Source organism: Chlorocebus sabaeus, chromosome 8 (genome assembly GCF_047675955.1).
Source record: "Chlorocebus sabaeus isolate Y175 chromosome 8, mChlSab1.0.hap1, whole genome shotgun sequence".
NCBI lineage: Eukaryota > Metazoa > Chordata > Mammalia > Primates > Cercopithecidae > Chlorocebus > Chlorocebus sabaeus.
The window spans coordinates 10,806,881-10,834,706 of NC_132911.1; the positions used below are offsets into that span (position 1 = coordinate 10,806,881).

The 27,826-nt window shown below is 41.9% G+C and overlaps 2 long non-coding RNA genes and 1 pseudogene across 2 annotated transcripts in view; 2 read left to right on the forward strand and 1 right to left on the reverse strand.

Annotated features, from left to right (window-relative positions):
- Nucleotides 1-27,826, reverse strand: part of LOC103215354 (uncharacterized) — a 223,074-nt gene that overhangs the window by 17,257 nt on the left and 177,991 nt on the right. The gene's annotated exons all lie outside the window — the stretch shown is intronic.
- LOC140712289 (uncharacterized) lies at nucleotides 1,738-5,700 on the forward strand. The gene is made up of 4 exons (XR_012093817.1): nucleotides 1,738-2,347; nucleotides 2,873-2,913; nucleotides 4,149-4,399; nucleotides 5,111-5,700. It is a non-coding gene; the product is annotated as an uncharacterized lncRNA (long non-coding RNA).
- On the forward strand, nucleotides 6,056-6,156 carry LOC119618948 (U6 spliceosomal RNA; annotated as a pseudogene).

A 27,826-nucleotide genomic window follows, 5' to 3' on the forward strand; every position in this document is an offset into this window, starting at 1 on the left:
GTGGGCAGATACAGAGCCCACTTGGCAAGTAGAATAAATGTCAGGTCTTCCTTTTTCTTGATGTTCTCTTGTGCTTGCATTCTTATTATCTTCAATGGACTACTCAGGTTGTTTGGACATTTTCTGGGTCAGAGTTTTCTGCAGTGATGACATAGGCAATTCCTTGAAGGAATTGTTTTAAGCCACTTGTTCATTTTGTGAGGATTAGTTTAATCTAAATACAATACCTGTAAGTGCATTTAACTGGGAGCATGTCCAATGCAATATTGTCCAATAACCTGATAGCCTGATAGTTCATGGCTAAGTAAGGGGCTTCCATCATTGTTCTTTTTTTTTTTTTTTTTTTTTCCTTGAGACAGGGTCTTGCTCTGTCACTCAGGCTGAAGTGCAGTGGCACAATCTCGGCTCACTGCAACCTCTGTTCCCCAGGCTCAAGTGATCCTCCCACTTCAGCCTCCCTAGTAGCTGGGACTACAGGAACATGCCACCACACCCAACTAATTTCTGTGTTTTTGTAGAGATGGTGTTTCACCATGTTGCCCAGGTCTTGAAATCCTGGGCTCAAGCGATCCACCTGTCTAGTCCTCCTAAAGTTCTAGAATCACAGGTGTGGGCCACTGTGCCCAGCCCATCAACATTCTTGATCAAAGAATCTCCACTCTTCTCTTAAGATCCTGGGAACACTACATGGGTCCCATGATGATGTTTGGGACCTATAGACTAAATGAGACTGCCAATTTAATATATCTATTAATATTAGTTAAGTTAAATGTCTTATTTTTTGATAAAACTAAATATAAGTGGAAGTTTTAGCATTTTCTCCAGCGCTCCAATGAATCAGTGCTGGACATTCTGTTTGGGAGATCACTGGTCTAGATCAAGGGAGGTTGGAAGGGCTGTGAAATTCTTTAATACTTAAAAAACAATTTAATTTAAAAAATGGACAGATAACATGATGTTTTGAAATATATCTACTTTGTGGAATGGGAAAATCAAGCTTATTAACATATGCATTACTTCACATAAATTCTTTGATACTTTTGATTAGATTCTGCCATATTGCTTACTATAGCTTTGGGAAACACAGGGGCAATATGGATAGATCACCATTGTACAGTCAAAGAAACTCACAGTAAGGCACCCTGGTCACTTCCAAGATTGTGGATTACTGGGGCCATCTCTGTTTAATTACCTCTAATTACTAAGTGAGTCTTAGCCCCATTTTCTTAAGGCTGTGTTGTTCTTTTAGACTGGCTCCAGTGGGGCTTCCAAACATAACCCAGAATATCCAATAGCAAACAAGCTGCCAAGTTGGCCAGAATGATTTGTTAGGATTTCTTTTTTGGCCAATTAAAAAATAGCTGTCAAAAGCACTAGTTTTCAGGACTCATTAAGGTAATGTTCAAATTGTCTCTAATGATTTTTTGACCATGATTAAGCAAAACAAATAACACAAAACAAAAATCTTCCTATTTCCCAGAGTCCTGGGTTGATCACAAATGCTATTAAGATTACGACGAGTTTTGTTCTTTGATAAAAGAAGAACCAAGTTTGGAAATTATCATTACCCTTTATTTTTCAACACACACACACACTCCTACATTGGTTTGTTTCTGAGTGATGTGTAAGGGAATTTAAAAAACCATTTGGTAAATACATGCACTAGTGTGAATGGGTAGAAGTTATTAGTTTTAAACACTTCATATAATATGGAGTGCAAGTAAAAAGTCTCCCAGCTGAAATGATTAAAAAGTGATACTATAGAAGAAGATGTGGTCCCAGACTCTTCCTGTACCAGTGTTACTTGTTGAGATTGTTCCAAATCTGCCTATTCTCAGGTTCCTCCTCCGGGATGCTGATATAGCAATAACAGGGATTTTTCAGCCGATTCTTAGGAACACTGGAGTTTAAGCACCATTGGTCTAGGCTGTGTGTCAATAGAGATAAAGGTATCAACTCAAGCGTTTACACAGTGCAGTCTGCTGTACTGGAAATGACTTATTTATTCTAGGTTCATTCACAGCTTCTGTTTATGGCATAATACCTTCTGAGAGTAGGCCATTATGACAACAATGCCTCTGTATCCTCCAGATTCTTGGCTGTCACTATCCTGACCTACCACCTGTGTCGCATCCCATTAGGTTCTGTGGATGAGGCATGGTGCTTGGCAAAGACTGACACACTTTGGGGCAAACTTGGCAGAGCAGCCTGAGCCAAAGCAAAAAACAGAAATGAACCAAGATACAACCTTTGTGGAAAACCCTATTGAACAAAAGCAACTCTGTGGAGTATCCTCTCAGCTGCAAATTGAGACAGAATTGTGGGGCGAGCTTGGCCACTGATGGAGGTGATGAGCCTGGGGCTGGGATGAACAATGGGGACACAGATTGTTGGCTCAGAGCCAGTTTCTTTGACATGCATTTCCCAGCATGTGTTCTATAGAACACCCATCTTACCCGATATTCCAGGAATAAGGGGTTTCATGGTTAAAACCCTTTCTTGGATATTCTTAAGTCTTTTTTTCTTTAACTTTCTATTTTGAAATAATTATAGACTCAAGGGAAGTTGCAAAATAGTCTTGTGTATCCTTCATCCAACTTCCACCAGAGGGACATTTTGTATAGCTGTTGTACAGTGTCAACCAGGAAATTGATATGATACAGTGTCATTAACTACAGGCCTTATTCCATTTTCAATGTTTTTTACATGCATTCAGGTGTGTGTATGTGTACAGTTTGCTGCATTTTTATGCTATGTGTAGATTTGTGTAACCGCATCATCACAAAGTGGCTCCCTTGTACTATCCCTTTGTATTCATCCCCTCTTTCCATCCCTGTTCCCTGGCAACTCTGATCAGCTCTAATCTTTACAGTTTTGTCATTTCAAGAACATTGTATATATGGACTCACATAGGTATGTAAAATGTTGAGATGGGCTTTTTCCACTAAGCGCAATGCCCTTTAAGATGGATCCAGGTAGTTGCATGCATCAATAGTTTGTTCCTTTATGTTGCTGAGTAGTATTCCCTGGTGTGACTGTACCATGGTTAGTTTAACCATTCATCATTGAGGAATACTTGGATTGTTCCCAGTTTGGGGTGATTATAAGTAAAGACATGACCGTTCAGGTACAAGTTTTTATATGGACATACATTTTCATTTTTCCAGAATAAATGTCCAAGAATATAATCGCTTGGTTGAGTGGTAGTTGCACATTTAGCTTAACAAGGAACAACCAATGCACCATTTCAAATTTCCACCAGGGACACACGAGAAATTCAGTTTCTCTGCTTCTTCTCCAGCATTGTTGCTGTTTTGAAGCTGTTCTAACAGGTGTATCGGGATATCTCATTGTAATTGTAGTTTGTATTTTCCTAATAGTTGATGATTATAAATATCTTTGCATGTTCTTATTTCATCTGTATCTCCCCTTTGGTGAAATGTCTGCTCATGTTTTTGCCCATTTTGTAACTGGATTTGGGGGTTGTTTTAATTGTTGAGTTTTGAAGGTTATTTACATATTCTAGATTCTAGTCCTTTTTAAGTTACGTGTATCTCCTCCTGGGAGTAGGTTGTCTTTTGTTTGCTCAACTGGGTTTTCCACAGCACAAAAAATTTTCATTTTGATGAACTCAATTTACTTTGTTTTTATGGATTGCATTTTGGTGTCATGTCTAATAATCTTTCATCTAACCCTTGGTCCTGAAGATTTTCTCTTATGATTTCTTCTAAAAGGTTTATAGTTTTACATTTAAATCTGTTTAAATACAATATATAGTCCCAGTTTTACATTTAAATCCATGATCCATCTTAGATCACCTGATCTAAGCTATGAGCTCATAAGCTAGGCTTATGGGTCAAGATTTATTCTCAACGCTTTTTCATATATTAAGGGCTCATTAACATTCCAAAGTCAAAGAAATGTATTTTTAAGTTTAACCCCAGTTTCTGAAACTTGGCCACCTATTCGTGCAGTCAGTATTTATTGTGCAATTTCTGTATACAAGGCACAGGGTTGGATATTGGGAAAATGGGCAGAACCTCTGTTTTCTATGAACTGGTTTATTTTTATTCATTTGCATACATATATTATTTGTTTACACAACGCCTTTGGAACTGTATTTTGTGGAAATGTTACTGAAACACCAGGGATTCGGTCTGGATTCTATGGCTTGCTACACAGAAAGCCAGTGACTGAGACTATGAGTATTGCCAAGGAAGAAGGCTTTAATCGGGTGCTACAGCTGAGGAGATGAGAGCTCAGTCTCAAGTCCATCTCCCTGGCCAACTAAAACTAAGGATTCATACAGCAGGGAAGAAAACAGGAACTAGGACGGGGCAAGGAAGCCATTGTGATGAATGAGGGGTCAGGCATCTCATTGTCTGGATGTGGCAATCTGGTGAGTTTCAGTTCTTTGATACTGTTTTGGGGAGGTTGGAGGTCATTTCCTGAGGAAGGAACTCAGAAAAAATAAATGTAGTTTCAAGTTTTAAGGCCAGAAAGGTCAATCTCTATGTTTATCCAAAAAACTACCTATGGGAGGATTGAGTTGGTTTCAGAAATTCTTTAGGAATTTCTGCTCAAGGCAGCAAACAGAGAGACTGAGTCAGGTACCAGTGGAAACAAAGAGAGATGCAAAATCAGAATGGCACACAGGCAGGAGTCAGGATCTGTTAGAAACCTGGAGTCAAAAGCTAGGAGGGCAGACAGAGGAAGAGGGCTCGGGAGCTGGAGGGACAGTGCCAGGGATCAGACACGTCTGATGGACTGTGATGGTCAGTTCCCAGTCCAGTTGTTAAAGATCTGAGGGCCTTTTTCTTTCCTTTTTATTTGCTGGGCAATGCAATGTTAGTGTCTGGCAGGAACCAGCTAGATTTATACACACACACACACGTTAAAAAAACCTTTTTTAATGCAAGGAGGCTGCCTTGTCCCTACTAGTTTGGAAGCAAAAACATATAGTTACAGCAATACTTGCAATACATGTCTCTGGCATTTCCAGCTGCCCTGCATCCTGTGAAATCATGATGGAGGTGCCTATGCATTGCCTGTGCTCCATGCCTCTTCCCAATGACCTGAGGAATGACCCCTTTACTGTTTCCTATTCCAGCTCACAGTGGCCCCGCCTGGGGCTTCTAATGTGAATGCTTTTGTCACGGATGCTGCTGCTGTTCCTGGTTCTTACTCTGCTTACACCAAGGAGACTGATGTCCCTGCCATAACCCTACTTCCAATGCAGGCAGCATTTCCAATGCATTGCAGCTTTCAGGATTTTCTCACTGTGTTTTTGCCTCTCCTTTTCTTTAAGACACGAGCATTTGTCCACGGGGATGGCCTGAAGTGCAGTCTCCATTACCCAGAGTCATCTCACTCTCTGACCTTGACTCATGATCTGAGAACAAGTGCTCCTCTGCTTGTCTTCCTGAGGGGCATCTGTCCCTCTTGCAAACAGATATCCTTTGGGCTCTGTCATTTAGAAATGCCCTTATTTATCTGAATTATAGTTCCAGTTCAGAACATTTACAAAGGAACAGATTGTTCCCAATTTAAAAGCAGGTACATTCTAAAAGTTGGCGAGCCAGTCATTTAGAATTTGAGCCTCATATTCCATAGGTATGAAATTATACATAATGAAAAAGTTCCCAAGACAGCTCACAAAAAGTCTGCTTATACAAAATAAAGCTAACCTGGGGTAATACAGCTGTATGGCCTAGCCACATTCAGCAACGTGTTTCCACTAGAATGCATGTCTTGTATCAACTGGGAAGCCAAGAAGGCAGTTCAGAATTGAACTGAAATCTATCCTGTTGTTGGGATTTTATAGCCAGATATCAGTAAACCAGGCCCCAATGAGTGGAGAAATCTTGGATTTAGATTCTCATGAAATTCTTTATCAAATCCTGGGATCTTCCAAAAGACTGCGTAAAATGGTAATTTAATTCTGCAGAAGCAGAACCTCAATTGGATATCGTCTACCAAAGCACTGCAATGTCTATCTTTTTGGGATCATGTCAAAGATCCTAAATCTGTGCTTACTTTGGCAGCAAGTATTCGTATTTAGGACATTAGTAATTAGCACATTGGAATGATACAGAGAAGATTAGCATGGCCCTGCACAAGGATGCTGTGCAAATTTGTGAAGTTTTCCATATTTTTATTGCATTTACTCAGTCATATGTGGGAGCTAAAAGAAGGTGATTTTATGGAGGTAGAGAGTAGAATGTAGTTACTAGCAGTTAAGAAGGACATGAAGGTGGGGGAATGAAGAAAGGTTGGTTAGAGGTATAAATATATAGTTAAAAAGAGTAAGTTCTAATGTCAGATGGTAGAATTGGGCAACTGCACTACATATTTTGAAAATAGCTTCTAGCTATCTTCTACATAGGGCTTGAAATGTTCCCAGCACCTGGAAATAAATACTCAAGCTGGATACCCCGATACCCTGACTTGATCATAACACATTCCATGCATGTAACAAACATCACATATACACCATGAATATGTGAAAATATTATGTATCGATTACAAAAAGATACTAAATCAAGAAGGAATGCAGGCACCGCTGTTGGGGGTGGCCCTGGCGTCTGGTGATGAGTAGTGGACAGAGAGACACAGGTGGCACATAGGAGAGGCAGCAAGCTGTAGGTGCCTGATTCAGGAAGCCCTTTTGATCCACTGTGAATGTAATTAAGTTGTGTTTTCTGTTCCTAAAGGATAGCTTTCTCTTTGCCATTTGTCTACTCCCCATTTTTCTGTACTAAGATTTCCTTATCTTACACTGATCAGGCGAAAAGGTTATTAAATAATACAAGGAAGAAAACGTGAGAGATTGTCTTTAAAAGTGATCAAACAGCAAAGAGGATTCCTGACCGAAGGGAAAGAAGAATGGAGTGACACCTGCTATGTGCCAGTCACTGTGCTGTGTATTTATTTATTTTTATTTATTTATTTGAAAGGCAGTCTCCCTCTGTCGCCCAGGCTAGAGTGCAGTGGTGCGATCTCGGCTCACTGCAAGCTCCAGCTCCCAGATGCACGCTATTCTCCTGCCTCCGCCTCCTGAGTAGCTGGGACTACAGGTGCCCACCACCACGCCCAGCTAATTTTTTGTATTTTTAGTAGAGAAGGGGTTTCACCGTGTTAGCCAGGATGGTCTCGATCTACTGACCTCGTGATCCACCCGCCTCGGCCTCCCAAAGTGCTGGGATTACAGGCGTGACCCAACCTGCCCAGACTGTGCTGTGTCTTTTCAACTGCCTATCTTTATCCATTCTCATTAAACACACGCACACGAAATGGGTATTGTTATCCCTACTTAACTGATGGAAATGGAAGCCTGGTGGGTTACAGTAGACTGAGAGCCTTTAGTCAGTAAGTAAGGGGCATTGCAGGGATTGAAACACAACTTCTGACATCAGAGTGACACTTTTTCCGCTGCTCCTACCACTGAAATAGAACATTTCCATTGTCACCCCCTCTAGAAACAAAAACATTCTACCCAATTGTTTTTCAACCAGGAAATAAAAATATTCAAAAAGCAAAGATCACCCCTTCTCCTCTTAACTATATTTAATACGGGGAAAGTGATAGAGAACACAGTAGGTTTGGCAGTAGCTATACAAGGCTGGTCACACTGAATTAGAAGGGCACAGTTTGTTGACAGCCCCGATAGACGGTAGGTTCTGTGAAATGGACCCCGAGCCAGTTAACAGTGATGGAGAAGAAGCCCACCTCCTCGTTAGACTTCGTGTGGGGCCCGGCTCAGTGCCTTAAAGAAGGGATAATTATGTATACAATTTGATAATAGAAAGAAAGAAAGAAAAAGCACTGTGCTGTAGAAAAAGTGTGTAAGTTTTTTAGATTACAAAATGGGAGCTATAACATCCACTCTGGTGGCACAAAAATTAAATCTAGCCACCAAATCATATCGAAGCCAAAACACAAAAAAGAGATGTGCTTCTCGTTAGAAGAGCCATAGGCACCAAATCTAATCGCGTTCCAGCTCAGCCTTCCCAGTACCAGCTCCCGCGGTCCTGTTTCTGGTGCTGCATGACAAGCTCCCCCTAGTGGGAAGCAGGGACATTTCAGCATCCATGCTCAGCTGATTCAGAACAATAGAAATGTCTCAGGGTTTCCATTTTTTAAAATGCTGCTTTAGTTGGACACTGAGCAAAAACTGGAGCCAAAACCAGTGGATTTTCATGGAATGCAGGTAACAGTGGGACTTTTCACCCTCCCCTTGTGCTTATGCTCAGGAAATCCTAATAGGACACACCCTGAAAGTGCAGGGATGTGTGAACAATCCCGTTCGTGCCTATGCACACATCCGTCTCTCTCAATCCCTTACCTCCAATGGGATCCAACAACAAAATGTATCCTAGGTTGTCGCAAACACCGTATGCGGTGCACATCGTCAGAAGGGCCTTTCTAACGCTGCTGACCCGTGACTTAGTTGGGTAGAACCCCAGCTTCACATCTGCTTTGCCTTCCGCTTTACTGATAGCCTTTGTGTGCACTCAAAGGGCTGCTGACAAGATATGTCCAGTGACATTTTTATGTGTCCTTTAATCTTATTTTACTGATGGGTCAGCAACCTGAACCAAGTGTGAGGAAGCCACTTGCTCCAAATCACAGTAGAAGGTTGAGCATATGACTATTACCAAGAGGAAGTGGAGATACAAGTGATGCCATCTTGGGGTCTAATTTGCTGTTTTCACTTCTGATTAGCCCTTGTCTCGTGAATGCCTCCTGATTATTACTTGATTTACTGTCCCTAATGTAAGAACATGTCAACTTGGATGTTGTTGCACAAATTACAGGCTTTGATGCATGCAGCATTCTTGCCTCTTCTGGAGGGTAGGCTTTCATTGTCTTGCACAGAGCACCCATACCCTTTCCCTATGGTATATAAGCCCTGGTTCTGGGGGTGACAGGTGCAGAGATCTACCTGTATTGCTGCCACTAAAGACCATGCTTCCATCTTTAAGTTCCCCCAGTAAAACATCCTTTACCAACAAACTGGAGTTGTCTGCCTTGTTCTTTGGTTTCTTGGCTCTTTTCACCTTTGGGGGCTACTTTGCATATATGACCCTTTCATGGAGCAGGCATGTTCCCGTGATATTCAGCTGGCTGCCACCACTGCCCCAGAGCAACTCTCAGAGAGAACTTGGCCACCTCTCCCTTTAAGTGTTGAAAAGAGCAGGAAGTACAGGCTACTCCATAGGCCCAATGCCCAAGGCCCTGCTGGAGCTATCCAATTCTCACTGTTAGCCTAGGCACCCTCCAGGAGACCAAACATTTTGTACTTAGGCAGCCCTCAAGAAGAGGCAGTAGAAGAATTAAGCACACTTCCCTGGTTAAAAACTCCTTGCGTTATATACACCATGGAATACAGTGTTTTTTTTATGACTTCTATGCAGTCATAAAAAAGGATGAGTTAATGTCCTTTGTAGGAACACAGATGCAACTGGAAACCATCATTCTCAGCAAACTATCGCAAGAACAGAAAACCAAACCCCGCATGTTCTCACTCATAGGTGGAAATTGAACAATGAGATCACTTGGACCCAGTAAGGGGAACATCACACACCAGGGCCTGTTGTGGGGTGGAGGGAGGGGGGAGGGATAGCATTAGGAGATATACCTAATGTAAATGATGAGTTAATGGGTGCAGCACACCAACATGGCACATGTATACATATGTAACAAACCTGCACGCTGTGCACATGTACCCTAGAACATAAAGTATTAAAAAAAAAAAAAAACCTCCTTGTGTTGCAGATCTCAGGACAGGCTGAAGCTCTTCTGGGGAGCATTTATACCCATTAATGCATTGTCATCAGGGTAGGGGGTATAACCTACAAAGAAAGTCATCACACAGTGATACGACACAATATCCAGCTGCCATAAAAGAAAATCGATTGTGTTGCATGGATTTACGCATATAAATATTTCTTGAAAGAAAGAAATAATGAACGATGACATCACTAGTTTTTAGGCACTGATTTTTGAGAGTTTGTATATGTAGAAGTTGGGTGTTCTGAAATTAGTACATTATGAATGGGGAAGGAGTCAACTCGCTTAAGGAAACAAAATAGCTGCAGGGAACTGGAGACAGAGTAGGATGAGGCAAGAAGAAAGGCCTGGAGCAGGGCCAGGACTGTGAGACCCACAGTTGGTGATTTTTTTTTTTTTTTTTTTTTTTTTTTTTTAGATGGAGTCTTACTCTGTTGCCAGGCTGGAGTGCAGTGGCGTGATCTTGGCTCACTGCAACCTCAGCCTCCTCAGTAGCTGGGACTACAGGCATGCGCCACCACGCCCAGCTAAGTTTTCTATTTTTAGAAGAGACGGGATTTCACTGTGTTGGCCAGGATGGTCTCTATCTCCTGACCTCGTGATCCATCTTCGGCCTCCCAAAGTGCTGGGATTATAGGTGTGAGCCACCACGCCCGGCCCACTTGGTCCTTTTAACAGGGACCTCCTAGGGCCTAGGGGATGGGATTAGCCCCAGACCTCACTGTATCCAAATATCTCTCCACTGTTAGGGAGAGAAGAGAGGAAGGCAGAGAAGGCCTGACCAAGCCTGGCTGGGGAGGGCTCCCAGGGTCCTTGTGGCAGAGATGACTACCCACACTTGGGAAACTGATGTGTCAGGAAAGCATGCAGAGGTAAGTGAGATACTAGTTCAAGGAATCAGAAAAGAGAGTCAGAAGGGATCTAAGCGTTGATATGAAAAGCCATGCTGTCAAACCAGAGTTTAGAGCCTGGGCTCGGAGGGTCTGGAGGGTGAGACGGCAGTGCTGGCCAACTACACAGACCAGGCACTGGAGCCAGTGAAGGCCTAGGTGTGCTGGCTGCAGCCCAGCTCAGGGCTCAGGGGAAGCTGGCTGCATTTAAAGGACTGAGGCACTGCAAAATGTCACACCCCTAAACTATGGAGGTATTGGCCAAAGCTCCTTTCAGGAGTGGCAAGAGCTGTGTATCTGAACCAGTCCTAGTACTGGCCCTGATCCTGATAACGTGATTACGTGTGCTCTTGAGTTAAACCAATCTACAGAGGTCACCTGGAGTGTTGGCTTCATTCCCTCCTTATCCCACACAATCCCCCTAATGCTTTGCAGGATAGAGACCTCTCAAATACTGTAAGAAGAGGTACGTGAATTTGGGTTAGCCCAGTTGGTTTTGTGGTTTCTGTTTGGTTGGGCTGTCAAGAATTTGTTCTGATGGGTTTGGTTGGGTGACACAGTTATTAGTTAACCAGACCTAAGAAGAGGTGGGAGCCATGTATAACCTGCGTAGCACTGGTAGTTGGCATCAAACCCGAGAGAGGCTCCCATCTCTCTCAAGTGGAGTCTTATCAGGTACGTCTCTCCGTCCCCGCTACTCCACCTCATTGAATACAGAATAAAGGTACACATTTATAGGCTCCCAGAGGGCAGAGACCATGTGATGTAATCCTTTATATCCAATGTTAGATGCTGTCTAATATGGTAGCCTCTAACCCCTTCAGAAAGGGCTACCCTGAATTGAGATGTGCTGAATTTTGAAGACTTAATATGGAAAAAATAATGTAAAACATCTTATTTGTATGTTCTTACATTAATTATGTTGTAATAATAATATTTTTGTTAAGGGAAATATATTACTAAAAGTAATTTCTTCGGTTTCCATTTACTTTTTTTAATGTGGCTACTTAAAAATTCAAAACTCCATACAGGGCATGATACTTCTGATAGGTAGCACTGTTTAATACCTTCTCTGGTGGCAAATCCAAAACACAGATCTTATATAATTTGGATAACAAACCCCGTTCAGTCACCAGTGAGCCCACACTGATAAAAGAAACTGATCTCAGAGCCGCTGAGATCCCAACCCAATTAAACACTGACCTTTGTTCCTTCTTTTCACAGCCAGTTAGGAAAGAAATTACTCAGAGAAAAATCTTAACAATTTCTATCAACTGAAAGTCTTGTCTCAGACCCAGACTGACTTTCATTCAATTCATTCTCTGAAATTTGAGCATCTAACCACAGCCTGCCGGGGCTCGTCTAGCTGAGACAGGGATCCTTCTGGAAAGAATAGACACAGTCTCTGGGTGCTTCTAGCTTCTGGCTCTGTTCCCTCAAAAGGTCAGTTCCAATCTCAGATCACACAGGTCATGCGCTAGAACTCCTTCTCCCTGTGTTCCCCCAGGGCCCTGGTCAGCCCAGCAGAGCCTGGGTTACAGGTCACAGCTCCAGCCATTGTTCTTTCTTAGCTCTGTCGAAGCCACACTTAATATTGATCCTGAAGACTTTCTTTTTCTACATCACTTTGTGCTTGACTGGGATTAAATGGAAGACTTATACCATCAGCAAATTGGCTTTCCACACCTCACAAACCAACTCACACGCTTCCTCCCAATCCTCTCGAATACCGGGTCTAATTCCCGAAGTCGACTGGCATTTCAGGCCAGGATCCACCCGAGCCTCCATTCGCGGCCTAGTGAGAATGGCCTGTTTGCCTAAGAGGATTAAGTGGAGAGCAGCCAGCTAAGCTTCCACAGAGGCGTTTTAATGACTTCAGCGCTAATCGCTTCCTAGGCCTCATCAGCCACCACCAGTCATGACTGGGCTTTTTTAAGACGGATGTCACTAATCTGTTCCACTCCAAGGACGCCAGAGCCCCTCTCTTTGTTGTCTCTTCTACTTCCCCTTCGCAGGCTCCACTTTTATTCTTCTGAATAATGTAACCTCCCTACCCCCCACTCCTCATACCTCTCAACCTTCCTCGCTCACCTCACCAGTTTGGCCTTCTCCAAGAATTCTGGACAGGAAGTAGAACCTCGTTCACAGGCTCACATCATCATTTTGGAATAACTTACCTAAATGGAACATTCACTGTCACAAAAGGAAACTTACATTTCAGGGCTTGGTGCTGTAACTCGCCCCTGTAATTCCAGCACTTTGGGAGGTCCAGGTGGGAGGATTGTTTGAAGCCAGGAGTTCAAGGCCAGCCTGGGCAACACAGCAGGACCCTGTCTCTACACAAAATTTAAAAATTAGCCAGATGTGGTGATGTGCACCTGGAACAGATTAGTTCCAGCTATTTGGGAGGCTGAGGCAGGAGAATCACTTGAGCCCAGGACTTTGAGGCTGTAGTGAGCTGTGATTGTACCACTGCACTCCAGCCTGGATGACAGAGTGAGGCCCTGTCTCTAAAAAATAAAAATAAAAACTTTGAAAAAAAAGAAACCTGCATTTGATTAGAGGAATCAGAGAAAATATTTATGAGCAATTTCTGGCCCCAGTTGTCTATGACTTGAAAACCTGTTTATCTGCAGTTAACCTCTTGATTCTGATTTCACTTCTTTTACCCAGTGGTTCTAACATTCAGCTAGATCCAAAGACCATGATCAAAACTCAGTTTTCTCATGGTGCCCTTTTGTATTTTTGAAATCTTTAAATTATCTTTCTTTTATAATAGAGCTACCTTTACTCTCTGGTCAAGGAGCTGTTAGAGTGTGTGTCAGCTGCAAAAAAAAAAAAAAATTCTAATTACAGTGTCAATATTTAAAAAAATATTTTGGCACTAGCTTATTACTAAAACTTGTCTACTGTTTTGTGAGTTTTGTGTGTGCACTGTCCAGTTTTGGTATTAGTGTTATGTTGGCTTTATAAAGAACATTGGACATGTTGACTTTCTTTAGAAAAGTTTTGAAAGTATTAGAATAATCTCTTTCTTAAAATTTTTAAATTTAAAATTTCATTTGTGAAATTGCCTGTGTCCAGCATTTGGATAAATTATTCATTTCATGTATATTCATTCCTTAGGTTTTCTAATTTATTTGCATAGTTAAAAAGTGTTTTCTCTGTCTTTGTGTTATTTCCCACCCTCCTTTCTAATTTTATGTATTTGTATTTTTCCCCTCATTTTTTTAGGATATTAATGGTTTATCTGTTTTATTTAAAAGAACCAGGACTTGGAGTCATTTATTTTTCTCCCAAATATCCATTTTTTAATTTATTCACTTCAACTCTCATTTTTATTTCTTCATTTTGCTATTTCATAATTATGTTCTCTTTCAAACTTTTTAAGTTGAATAACTAATGCATTATTTTGATTCTTTGTATTTATTAATGCTAAGAGCTTACGCCTAATCATTTTCCTCAAAACATTGTTTTAATCATGTCCTTAGGTTATGAAGTACAGCTGGCAAATTTATTCATAATTATTATTGTCTAGTGGATTTTTTTTTTTTTTGAGATAGAGTTTCACTGTTGTTGCCCAGGCTGGAGTGCAATGGTGTGATCTCAGCTCACTGCAGCCTCTGCCTCCTGGGTTCAAGTGATTCTCCTGCCTCAGCCTCCTGAGTATCTGGGATTACAGTTGCCCGCCACCACACCCAGTTAATTTTTTATATTTTTAGTCGAGATGAGGTTTCACTATGTTGGCCAGACTGATCTCAAACTCCTGACCTCAGGCGATCCACCTGCCTCAGCCTCCCAAAGTGCTGGGATTACAGGCATGAGCACCCGGCCTATTGTCTAGGTTTTCTGCACAAAAGTGCTGTGCTCTTTGCCCTGAAGACCTACCTACTTTTGATCTTTGACTTTCCCCTCTTTTGTGGTGAGCAGGGCTGGTAGAGGGGTTGTCTTTGAACACACAGATGGGCTGTCGAAGGGTTTCTTCTTATGACATCCACATATCCTGACATTCTGAAATGACAAACTGTATTAGTCTGTTCTCATACTGCTAATAAAGATATACCCAAGACTGGGTAATTTATAAAGGAAAGAGGTTTAATTGACTCACAGTTTTACAGAACTGGTGAGGCCTCAGGAAACTTACAATCATGGCAGAAGGGGAAGCAAACACATCCTTCTTCACATGGTGGCAGGAAGGAGAAGTGCACAGCAAAAAGGGAAAAGCTCCTTATCAAACCATCAAATCTCATGAGAACTCACTTAATATCATGAGAACAGCACGGAGGTAATCACCCCCATGATTCAATTACCTCTCACTGGGTTCCACCCATGACAAGTGGGAATTATGGTAACTACAAGATGAGATTTGGGTGGGGACATAGCCAAACCATATCACAAACTTCAGAATCCCACAATAGCAATGTTTGGTTTTTGTTGTTGTTGTTTTCCCCTCCTGCTTCTTCTCTGGGAATATAAACCTAATTGTTCCAAGCATAGCGTTTTGGGTTGGATTTCACAGAATCCTTTCACCTACTTTCAGAGATGTTAACATCCTGCAGTAGATGTGGTGAGCACATGTTTCCTTCCTTCCTTCCTTCCTTCATTCATTTACCAACAGTTACTGAGTGTCAAGAGCTGGTCTGACTGTGGGTATTTCTTGCTCTTGTTAATTCTTGCTCAGTCAGATCCAAATATTCCTCAGGATGGTTTGCAGAGCTGCAGATATGATTTTCTGTGTCTTTCAGAAAAGGAAAGTGACAGATAGCATTTTATCCCACCATCTGTTATTGGATGTGTCAGTAGTTAATTTTTTGAAGAGTATTTGAAAAGTGTTTTAGACGCATGGAGCTCATGTGAAACTGAAGCTTGGTTTCCAAGTGACCAACTTCATCAACAGAGAAAGAATTCTCTTGGCTTAACCATTTACCTAAGCCTCAACTGATCTTTCATCTCCTAAATACTATTCAGCCTTTACGCCTTTTACCTTCCATCAAGCAGGTAGAGTTTATTGGTCAGAATTACTCTGTTGAAAACATGGGCTTGGGCAGGCTGGAAACAAAGACAGGGCGCGGCCTTCTGCCCTTGTCTAAGGAGAATGCCCAGGCTCTCAGCCCTTTGCAGACCTGACTCTGAATCTGAAAATGTGCTCAGCTTCTTTTGTTCTTGCCTAAGGCTGTCTAAGGGAAGCTGGCAACAACAGCTGATGCAGAAGGTCAATAAGTGTGTCAATAAGCCCCCGCCTGGACTCTTTTTTTTTTCCCACCTGCAAAATTGCTTTGGTTAGCAGAGACCCCAACTGAGAGGGCCTCTCTGTCTTTGGGTCATGCAGTTTCTGTTCGCGCCCCTGGACAAGACTAACTCCAAAGAAAGAGAATCAAAACCTAATGATAAGTCACACTGGAGGCTTTACATAAAACTGGAAAATAATCAGAAGGAGTCGAGCATCTCTCAGTCAGACCTTTGCTTGGGACCCACAAACATATCAATGTGATGGCCTCTTTCACCCTGTGCTGGATGCTGCAGGCTTCTAGAGAGCAGCTTGGGGACTGAGGCCAACTCTGCAATCAGGGAGGCTGAAGGCAGTGCCAGGTGAGTTTGGACACAGTTTCCAGCCACCTGCCTCACGTTACGATCCCGCAAAATGCTTCCAAGCCAGAGATCCACTCCATAGGCTGGCTCAGGCTTTTGAAATAAAACACCCGCCCGAAACAAGCATTGGCAGGTTCTCTTTCAGGGATGTAGCAGAGGCAGGGACCCTGGCCGTGTCTCCATACAGCTTTAGGTGATGGAGGGTTTTTTAATTTGGCCTCTGCTCCAAGCACTTTCTGAAAAAGAAGAGCATAACCAGGATAGTTCCAAGGCAGATGGTGCTTCTGTTTATTTTTTCACAGGAGTGTGAGAAATGGAGACCGAGTGATTGGAGAGATGAGGGTGGGGGATCTGTGGTCTCTGGAGCCCCCCATGCTTGTGTGAGGGTGGGAGCTCAGCTGCAGGACAGCCTCTACATAAATTACTGCGGGATCCAGAAGTGACTTCCACATAATGCTTCCCTTCTGGACTTCACTCTGTTGAAAGGAAAGATTTGTCTAGATAATCAGGAAGGTAGCTGATAAAAATATCAATAAAAGCAACATTAAAGTTTTTCCCAGGGTACACCAGCTTGGCCCTTCCTGAGAACTAACAGAGGCTCTGGGTTAAAAATTACCTCTCTTTCTAGAACGATCTTTGAAACACTAAATCTGATTTTCATCCCGAGGGCATTTGTTAAACTCCAGTGGCCAGGCCACAGGAGAAAAAGCCTAGGGTCTTTGCAAAAGTATAGAATCTAATAGAAGACCACACAGAAAACTGGGCCCCAGGGGTTTATATCTTTAGTATGATCACAAATTAGAGAGAAGCTTACTCCTCCCCTACAACTACTACAAACCCCAACCACTGCTCTTACCATGGACATCAAGGAAAAACGCCTTTCTCCAGACTTAGTACTTGGATAAGAGAACAAAATATCTGCCTTGATTATTCATAAACACAAGGCCATTGTACAATTTTCCAGCTTCAATTCACACTACCTGGTTAGTCCCAAAAATCTTATGCTGAGAATTAGTGTAGAATGCTGCTGACTTGGAAGTGGCTTTAGGCTCATGGTACTAAGAAAAGCAAATCCTTTCAGATTTGTTTCAAAGAATTCCCATTGATAGAACTTTCAAAATACATGAGGTCACCAGCACAGATCACAAAACTCACAAAAATACCATGCTCTGGAAGCATCATACACATGAAAAAACAAACAGCAGATTTAGTTTCCAAAAGGTTTCACATATTGGGTTTTCAGACAAAGAATATGAAACAAGTATTTTAAATTATGTTTGAAGAAAAAAAACAGAGAAGGCTGTATTAGTTTGCTAGGACTGCCATAATAAAGTAGCACAGACTGGTGGCTGAAACAACAGAGATTCACTTCCCACAGTTCAGGAGACTGGAAATCTGAGCTCAAGGTGTTGGCAGGGTTCATTTCTTCTGAGACCTCTCCCCTTGGCTTGTAGGTGGCTGCCTTCATCGTCTCCATATGCTCTTTCCTCTCTGTGTTTTGTATCCTAATCTCCATTTCTTACAGGAAGACCAGTCATATTGGACCAGAACCCACCCTAATAACCCCATTGAAACTTAATGACCTCTTTGAAGACCCTATCTCCATATAAAGTCATATTCTAAGGTTCTAGGAATTAGAACTTCAGCGTATGAATTTTGGGAGTAAACATAATTTATAATAGAAAATATAAATAAAGAAAAAAAGGGTTTTTTTTAGACCGAGTCTAGTTCTGTCGCCCAGGCTGGAGTGCAGTGGCATGATCTCGGCTCACTGCAACCTCCACCTCCTGAGTTTAAGCGATTCTCCTGTCTCAGCCTCCTGAGTAGCTGGGATTACAGGTGCCCGCCACCATGCCCAGCTAATTTTTGTATTTTTAGTACAGACAGGGTTTCACTGTGTTGTCCAGGCTGGTCTTGAACTCCTGACCTCGTGATCCACCCGCCTCGGCCTCTCAAAGTGCTGGGATCACAGGCATGAGCCACTGCACCCTGCCAAAATTAAAGGTTTTTAAGGAGATTCAAGAAAAAAATCAACTAGAACTTCTAGAAATGAAAAATATTTTAACGAAGTCTTTATAAACCTCAGTGGGTGGTTTGAGAGAAGATTAGCATGAGTGAAGAAAGAATTAGAGAGCCGAAAGACAGACCAGTACACTGTCCAGACAGAACCGAAAGACAGACCAGTACACTGTCCAGACAGAGCCGAAAGACAGACCAGTACACTGTCCAGACAGAAAAAGGGATACATAGAAATGCCCAGAATTAATGAGACTCCAATCCTTAGATTCAGAAATCCCAAGGAACCCAAGCAAGATTTTTCACAAAGAAAGAAATATATACCCAGATACAGCCTAATGAAACTTCAAGACAGACAGATTGCTTACAAAGGAATGACAATGAAATTGACTTCTTGATAGCATCCATAGATGCTACAGGTGATAGTGGAACAATATTTTGTTGTTGTTGTCACTGTTTAATTTTTTTTAACTTTTATTTTAGCTTTGGGGTTCATGTGAAGGATTGTTTCACAGATAAACTCATGTCATGGGAGTTTGTTGTATAGATTATTTCATCACCCATAAATTAAACCCAGTACCCAACCGGTACCTTTTCTGCTCCTCTCCCTCCTCCCACCCTCCACACTCAAGTCTGTTGTTTTCTTCTTTGTGAAACACTATTTTAAATACGCTGAGAGAAAATAACCATCAACCTAAAACTGTATATGCAGTAAAGATAGTTTTCAAAAATAAGAGTGCAGTTGAAAAATTGAAGTAAGGAAACACAGACAGTGATTAGAGGAAATTATGAGGGTTTGTCTTAAGCAGAGGGAAGGCAATTCGAGTGAGGAATATTGAGATGAAAACATGATGAGCCAAGAAAGTGGCAAATACATAAGCAAATCTTTAAAAAATTGACTGCATAAAACAATGGCAATAAACTTTTGTAAGTAGAGGGATAGACACGACACACAAAGCAACAATAGCATACAAATTGGGAGACGTAAGAGGATTAAAGAGTTCTGAGTTCATGTAATGTAAAGAAGGAGAGTAAACCTATTAATTAAATTTAGAATATGAGAAGTTAAATATGCTTGTTAACATTCTAGGATGAGTTTTAGAAGAAGGGAATTTGATATATAACTGTATTAGTCAGGGTTCTCCAGAGGGACAGAACCAATAGGATGTAGGTGCATATAAAAGGGAGTTTATTAGCGAGAATTGGCTCACAGGATTAAAAGGTGAAGTCCCATGATGGGCCATCTGCAAGCTGGGGAAAGAGAAAAGATGAAAGTGGCTCAAGTCCAAGTCCAAATGTCTCAAAACTAGGGAAGACCGCAGTGCATCCCTCAGTCTATGACCGAAAGAGACGGAGTCTGATGTCCAAGGGCAGGAGGAACAGAAGGAAGCGTCCCACCTGGGAAGAAGAAAAAGAGCCAGAAAACTCAGCAAGCAAACTTATCCCACCTTCTTCCGTCTGCTTTGTTCCAGCTGTGCTGGCTGCCGATTGGATGGTGCCCACTTACACTGAAGATGGGTCTTCCTCTCCCAGGCCACCATTCACATGTCAGTCTCCTCTGGCAACACCTTCACAGACACACCTAGAAACAATACTTCACCAATCATCTAGGCATCCCTCAATCCAATCAAGTTGACACCTAATATTAACCATCACAATAACTTTCCAAGTAGTAGAGAGAAATAAAAAGTAATCAGCTCAAAGGAAGGCAAAAAAAAAAAAAAAAAAAAAAAAAGGGCAGGGGAAGGAGAAAAGAAGATATATATAATACACATATACATATATATGTGTATATATATGATTATATATAGATATATAGATATAGTATAGATATATAGTAAATGCAGGATAGTTATGAAAGAAAAAATAAGATGCACAAATTGGCCAGGCACAATGGCTCACACCTGTAATCCCAGCACTTTGGGAGGCCAAGGCAGGTGGATCACTTGAGGCCAAGAGTTTAAGACCAGCCTGGTCAAGATGTTCAAACCCCATCTCTACTAAAAACACAAAATTTAGCTGGGAGTGATGGCACATACCTGTAATCCCAGCTACTCAGGAGGCTGAGACATAAGAATCGTTTGCACCCTGCAGACAGAGGTTGCAGTGACCCGAAATTGTGCCATTGCACTCCAGCCTGGGCAATGGAGCAAGACTCTGTCTCATTAAAAAAGAAAATGAAAAAAAAAAAATCTAGTAATAAAATATTTCAGTGATTACATTCAAATGAACATAGATTAAATGCCTCAGTTAAAAAAATCAAAACTTGTCAGACTGAATTTAAATACACTTCTATGGGAGATCACGTTTAAAACACAAAGATCAAAAGGCTCAAAGTACACAATGGAAAAAGATACAACAGACAAATCTAAATAAAAGTGTCACTCTGTTTTGAGACTTTAGGGTAAAAATGTTTCTAGCGATCAAGAGGCTCCCAATGTATTGGTGGAAGTTTTAGTTCAACAGAAAAATACAAGCCTAAACTAATTGGTACCTAAAAACATCGTCTCAAAATACATAAAGCAAAATTAAAGAGATCTGATAAGGAGAAATAGACACCATAGTTACAGACTCAAATAATTCTCCTAGTGACTGGACAAATATATTTTTAAAATCAAGGAAAATAAACCACACTGGAATAATGCATCAGACAAGCCACGCAGAAATGGGTTCCAAAAATTTGTACTGGAGTCCTTGCAGGTCTATGGCTGAGGGTTATGCTGTATATACAATGGACAGCTACACCTGAGGCTCGCCAAGTAGCAGCTGCTATAGGGTTGAGGGAGAAACAATGGGATGAGAGAGATCAAGCAAGCAGTGCTGTGGACATTAGAGTTCTGAGCCTGGCAGAGAGCAGAGATAACGCCTCATGAACACCCCTGAAATCCAGGCCAAACAGCAAGCTTGTGCCTTACGGGTCCAGATGACATTCTAGAGCGAATATTTTCTCTAAAGAGTCAGATGCTAAATGTTTTAGACTTTGAAGACCATATAGTCTCTCTTGCAAATTCCCAACTCTGCCATGGAGGCATGAAAGCAGGCATAGATTAAGACACAAATAAATGAATAAACCTGCTTTCCTGTAAAATTTTTTTTGCCAAAAAAAAAAAGTGTTAAATGTGGTGATGTTGGCACAACTGTGTGACTATCCTGAAAACCACTGAGCTATATGGGTAAATTATATGATATGTGAATTATATCTCAGTAAAGCTATAAAAAAATAAGCAAAATAGACAGTGGGCCAAATTTGGCTCATAGGTCATAGTTTGCTGACCTTTGCTCTAAAAAATACGACTCGTAGGCCAAATTCAGCTGTTGCTTGTTTTTGTAATAAAGTTTTATTAGAACAGAGCCATGCTCATCTGTGTACTTAGTGTCTGTGGCCGCTTCCATGTTACAATGCAGAGGTGAGTAGACATGACAAGATCGTATGGCTCTAAAATTTCAAATATTATTTTGCCTTTTACAGAAAAAGTTGCTGATCTCTGACATAGAACAGTGCCTATCAATAGAAGTTTCTGTAACAGAAATGTTCTGTAGTTGCACAATTTTAATCTGGTAGTCATTGACCCATATGGCTATGAAACACTTGAAATGTGACTATGGCAACTGAATAAGTACATTTTTAAAATTAAATTAAATTTTATTTATTTATTTGAGGCAAGGTCTCACTCTGTCACCCAGGCTGGAGTGCAGTGGCGTGATCATCGCTTACTGCAGCCTTGACCTTACAGGCTCAGGTGATCCTCCCACCTCAGCCTCCCAAGTAACTGGGACTACAGGCACATGCCACCATGCCTGCCTAATTTTTGTATCTTTTCTAGAGATGGAATTTTGCCACATTGCCCAGGCTGGTCTTGAACTCCTGGGCTCAAGAGATCCACTTGCCTTGGCATCTCATCCCAAAGTGCTGGGATTATAGACACGAGCTACTGTATTGTCCTAATTCACTTAAATTTGAATAGTGACTGTGGTACAACCTACACCGTACCCACTCTTAAAAAGCCTAAACCGGAGCCCTGATAGGATCTTCATGAGAGACAGTTTGGAGAATGAGTCTTCTAAGTTAGCACTCAGGAAACACTTCTGATTTTTTGCTTATCTGTAATATGAGAGCATAAAACCAAACATGGACATTCCAAGGTGATCAGATAATAATCAAACTGCTTGCTAAAATGAGAATCAACATTTTTCTGAGGAAGATAGTAGAATCCAGGTCTCTAAAATATATAATCTACAATGTCCAGTATTCAGTGTAGAAATCACTAGGCTTTCAAAGAAACAGGAAACCATGATTGATAATCAAAGCAAAAAGCACTCAAAAGAAACTGAGACGGCCCAGATATTAGACTTGGCAGCAAAAGACTTTAAATGAGTTATTAAAACTGTTGTCAAAGGCTGGGGCACGTTGCCTCACGCCTGTAATCCCAGCAGTTTGGGATGCCGAAGCAAGTGGATCTCTTGAGTCCGGGAGTTCAAGACCAGCCTGGCTAACACTTCTAGAGTAGTAGAAACCCCATCTCTACTAAAAATACAAAAATTAGCTGGGCGTAGTGGTGGGTGCCTGTAATCCCAGCTACTTGGGAGGCTGAGGCAGGAGAATCGCTTGAACCTGGGAGGCGGAGGTTACAGTGAGCCGAGATCATGCCACTGCACTCCAGCCTGGGTGACAGATGGAGACTCCATCACACACATGCACGCGCGCGCGCACACACACACACACACACATTGTCAAATAGTTAATGGGAGATGTTCAAAGAATTAAAGAAAAATATAGATGTAATGAATTAGTGACCATGAAATCTCACTTGAAAAACGGAAACTATTTTTTGAACCCTATGGAAACTCTAAAACTCAAGTATATAATACCTGAAATGAAAAATTCCCTGAATGGGCTTATTAGGGATGACAGAATTAAAACTCAGTAAACTTGAAGACAGATCAATAAAATTAAATCAATCTGATAAATAGAAAATTAATTGAAAAAATGATCAAAGCCTCAGGGATTGATAGGACAGTATCAAATGGCCTAACTCACCTGCAATAGGGATTCTAAAGGAGAAGAGAAGGAGGATGGAGGAAAAAAACATTTGAAAGAATAATGGCCCCAGACTTCCCAAAAGTTGTTGAGAAACACCAACTTTTAGGTTTAAGAAACTCAGTGAACCCCAAGCAGGATACACATAAAGAAAACCAAATCTAGGCACATCATAGTCAAACTGCTGAAAACCAAAAATGATAGAAAATATATAAATCGTCCTGGCACGGTGGCTCATGCCTGTAATCCCAGCACTTTGAGAGGCCGAGGCAGGTAGATCACTTGAGGTCAGGAGTTCAAGACCAGCCTGGCCAACATGGTGAAACCCCATCTCTACTGAAAATACAAAATTTAGCAGGGGTGGCACATGCCTGAATCCCAGCTGCTCGGGAGACTGAGGCATGAGAATTGCTTGAATCCAGGAAGTGGAGGTTGCAGTGAGCTGAGATTGCATACCACTGCACTCCAGCCTGGACAACAGAGCAAGACTCTGTCTCAAAAAACAAACAAACAAGCAAACAACAACAACAAAAAACACCGAAAACCAAAAACCAAAAAAACAGAAAATATGGAAATAATCCAAAAAACAAAAGACACATTGTATATAGGAAAACAAAAATAATTTCTGATTTTTTTTAAGAGATAATGGAGGCCAGAAGACCAGGGAATAACTCCTTTAAAATTCTGAAAAAGAATCTCACCCGTCTAGAATTCTATATAGAGTGAAAACAAACTTTAAAATAATGGTAAAATTAAGACACTATGAGATACACAAAAGCTGACAGAATTTGTTAACAGGCAGAACTGCAGGAAATTCCTCAGGGCATTCTTCAGAATGAAGGGAAATAGTAGAAGATACAAACTTGAATCTACGGTAAGTAAATGATGATTACTCAAAACCATGTTGCAAAGCATCTGACAGAAGAGAGTGATGAGAAGACAAACATTTGTGTGTTCTTCACTTTGGCTTAATTTCCAGATGTGGTGAGAGAAGATTCTATAGTTGACGACAAGCATTCAAGATTACGGTCTTAAAAGAGTAACACAAAATGCTGTAGAACCTGAATGTTTCATATAATACATAGCGAATTTGTGTTGAAATTGCCCTATTGCCATGTTTTCCTCTGGAATTAGGTTTGCTCTTTTTCCAGTGAAGCTTTCTACCAGAAAAAAAGGCAAAGAACATGGTTTTTCTGATAAAGTCCAATGAGAATGCTCTGATGACACTGGAAAAGCTTTATTTCATTCATCCACCCACTGTTGACTTGGAAAATAGCCTCTTTACCTTTTGAAGAGAGAATAATGCTGAATTGTTCTGAATTTTTTTTTTTTTTTGGAATGGAGTCTCGCTCTGTCGCCCAGGCTGGAGTGCAGTGGGGCCATCTCCGCTCACTGCAAGCTCTGCCTCCCGGGTTCACACCATTCTCCTGCCTCAGCCTCCCGAGTAGCTGGGACTACAGGCGCCCGCCACCACACCCGGCTAAGTTTTTGTATTTTTAGTAGAGACGGGGTTTCACTGTGTTAGCCAGGATGGTCTCAATCTCCTGACCTTGTGATCTGCCTGCCTCGGCCTCCCAAAGTGCTGGGATTAAAGGCATGAGCCACCGCGCCCAGCCTGTTCTGAATTTCAAAGATGGGAAGTGATGTATCACTAAAACGGTGAGCTATCACTGGAACAAGAACTCTTCTACTAGTGTGGGTCTGAGCTGATCTCTCCCTCCCTCCCTCCAACCATGCAATAAATATTTCATTTTTACAATTTTTTAAATTTATTTTTCCTAGAGTCCTTGTTAAAACACAAAATGAATATTTTGTTGTTTACTTTTTATTCATTTGATTTATTTAGAGACTGGGTCTGGCTGGAGTCCAGTAGCCCAATCATGGCTCACTGCAGCCTTGAACTCCTGGGCTCCAGCTATCCTCCCAGCCATGAATATTTCTATGGAAACAATTATTCATCACGCACAGTACTAGGTGCTGCAGGGAAGGGAATAAAAATAATATTTGGCCTTGAGGATTTCATGAACAAATAAGGAGATACATGCACAGAGCTAACTATAATGCAACTTAGATCGAGTGCTAGTGTTTATTTATCATCTATATATGAAGTGTTGAGGAGGAGATATTATAAGAACCTAAGTCATTTCCCCTGCCTTTAAGTGGCTGATCATTTCACTTGAGGTACAGAATGGAAACCTGCTAAACAAATCCCTGCAAAATTCCCATGAGTGACCTTGGATTCAGAGTTCGAGGAGCACAAACTAAAAGAAAAACTCGTCCTGGCCCACAGCTGTGCTTTCTCCCTGTCCTCTGGAGCAACGATGATACGTCTCTGAAAATGTACCTCATCTCTGTGTGTGGGCAGGTCTGCTGGCAAATACGTTTACAAGCTGTTTTCATCAGCCCTTCGCCTGCTCAAGTGAAATTCCCAGGGCTCAAGAGACCCATTGCTTCACCAGAGTGGAGCTGTATTTCCATGTACATTGACAAGCCTGGCATTTAAAGCACTAACAACAGCAGTGTGGATGCCCTAGCAGTCCCAGGAGCCCATTTTCTAGACCAGCTCTGTTCAATGGAACTTTCTGCAGTGATGGAAAGGCACACATACCGTAGCCACCAGCAAATGCAGCTACTGAGCACTTGAGATGTGGCTAGTGAGACAGAAGAAAAGAATTTTTTTTTTTTTTTTTTGAGACAGAGTCTCGCTCTGTCGCCCAGGCTGGAGTGCAGTGGCACGATCTTGGTCACTGCAAGCTCCGCCTCCCGGGTTCATGCCGTTCTCCTGCCTCAGCCTCCCGAGTAGCTGGGACTACAGGCACCCACCACCACGCCCGGCTAATTTTTTGTATTTTTAGTAGAGACGGGGTTTCACCGTGTTAGTCAGGATGGTCTCGATCTCCTGACCTCATGATCCACCCGCATTGGCCTCCCAAAGTTCTGGGATTACAGGCGTGAGCCACAGTGCCCGGCCAGGAATTATTAATTGTATTTAATTTCAATGCATTGAATTCAAATTCAAACACCTTAATTTTAATGAATTCAGTCTTAAACCATAGCTACTATATTAGACAGCAGAGTTCTAGATCCTGAAGCTGAAGGACAGGGTGAAATAAAAGAGTCCTCCTTGAACCAATAGGTGGGTGCCCTGGTAATTCACAGAATTACGTAGCTAGCAGAGTGGGTAAAACCAGACCTTGGCCTTCAACAGCCAGATGGGCCCATGCCACAGGGTTCATTCTCTCCTCTCCTCTCCACTCCCACCCTCAGCTTCAATATAGTGGCTTCAAACATTTTTTATCTCCACGGAATAAGGAACTCACAAGGCCTCTTAACCTGACCTCCATTAGCCTTAAGGCTAATCCCCTTTTCCCCTGCCTTGGCCACTTTAAAGCTTTTCATCAGAGTAAATGGAAAGATTAGGACACTGTCAATGACATACCAATAAAGACTAGGATGGGGCTCAAAAACCTGCATGATTTAAAATGTGTCTAGATAATTCTCCCGAGCTGCCAGGCTTGAAAACCATGTGGCTTCATACTGCAAACAGAAACACAGTACAGAACCCACCATGACGAGATCATTTACTCACATAACAAATATTATTGAACCTCTGATATGAGGTGGGCATTCATATGAGTTAGGGAAATAGCAGTGAAAAAGACAGATAAGGCCGGGCGCGGTGGCTCAAGCCTGTAATCCCAGCACTTTGGGAGGCCGAGACGGGCGGATCACGAGGTCAGGAGATCAAGACCATCCTGGCTAACATGGTGAAACTCCGTCTCTACTAAAAAATACAAAAAAACTAGCCGGGCGAGGTGGCGGGCGCCTGTAGTCCCAGCTACTCGGGAGGCTGAGGCAGGAGAATGGCGTAAACCCGGGAGGCGGAGCTTGCAGTGAGCTGAGATCCGGCCACTGCACTCCAGCCTGGGCGACAGAGCCAGACTCCGTCTCAAAAAAAAAAGAAAGAAAAAGACAGACAAGATTGCTTTCGTGGGGTCTAGTGTAGAGAGACAAAAATAAACCACAAATAAATAAAAAGATAAGTTGAGGCAGAGAGTATTATTGACATGGAGAAAGACGTTTGTGATGAGATAAAGACTGGATTTGGGAGTACTTTAAGCTGCGTGGTCAGGGAAGTCCTCTCTTAGGAGATGACACTGATGCCGAGACTTGCATGGTGCAGAGTGAATTGTGCTGAGTTCGGGGGGCGTGGGGAAGTGTTCCAGGCAGAAGGCACAGCAAGCACAGAGGTCCTGAAATAGGAACAAGCCAGGGCTGCCCACAGGCTAGAAGATAGCCAGTGTGAACAAGCAGAGAACAGAGGCACGAGGGACAGGATCATGCAGGGTCTTACAGGCATGGCAAGTTACCTAAATTTTATTCTGAAATGTGATTATAAGCCATTAGCAGGATTTATGCAAGGGAGTGATACGGTAGATTTCACATGCTTAAGAGATTATTTTGCCCGTTGGGTAGAGAATGCATTACAGCAGGGCAAGTG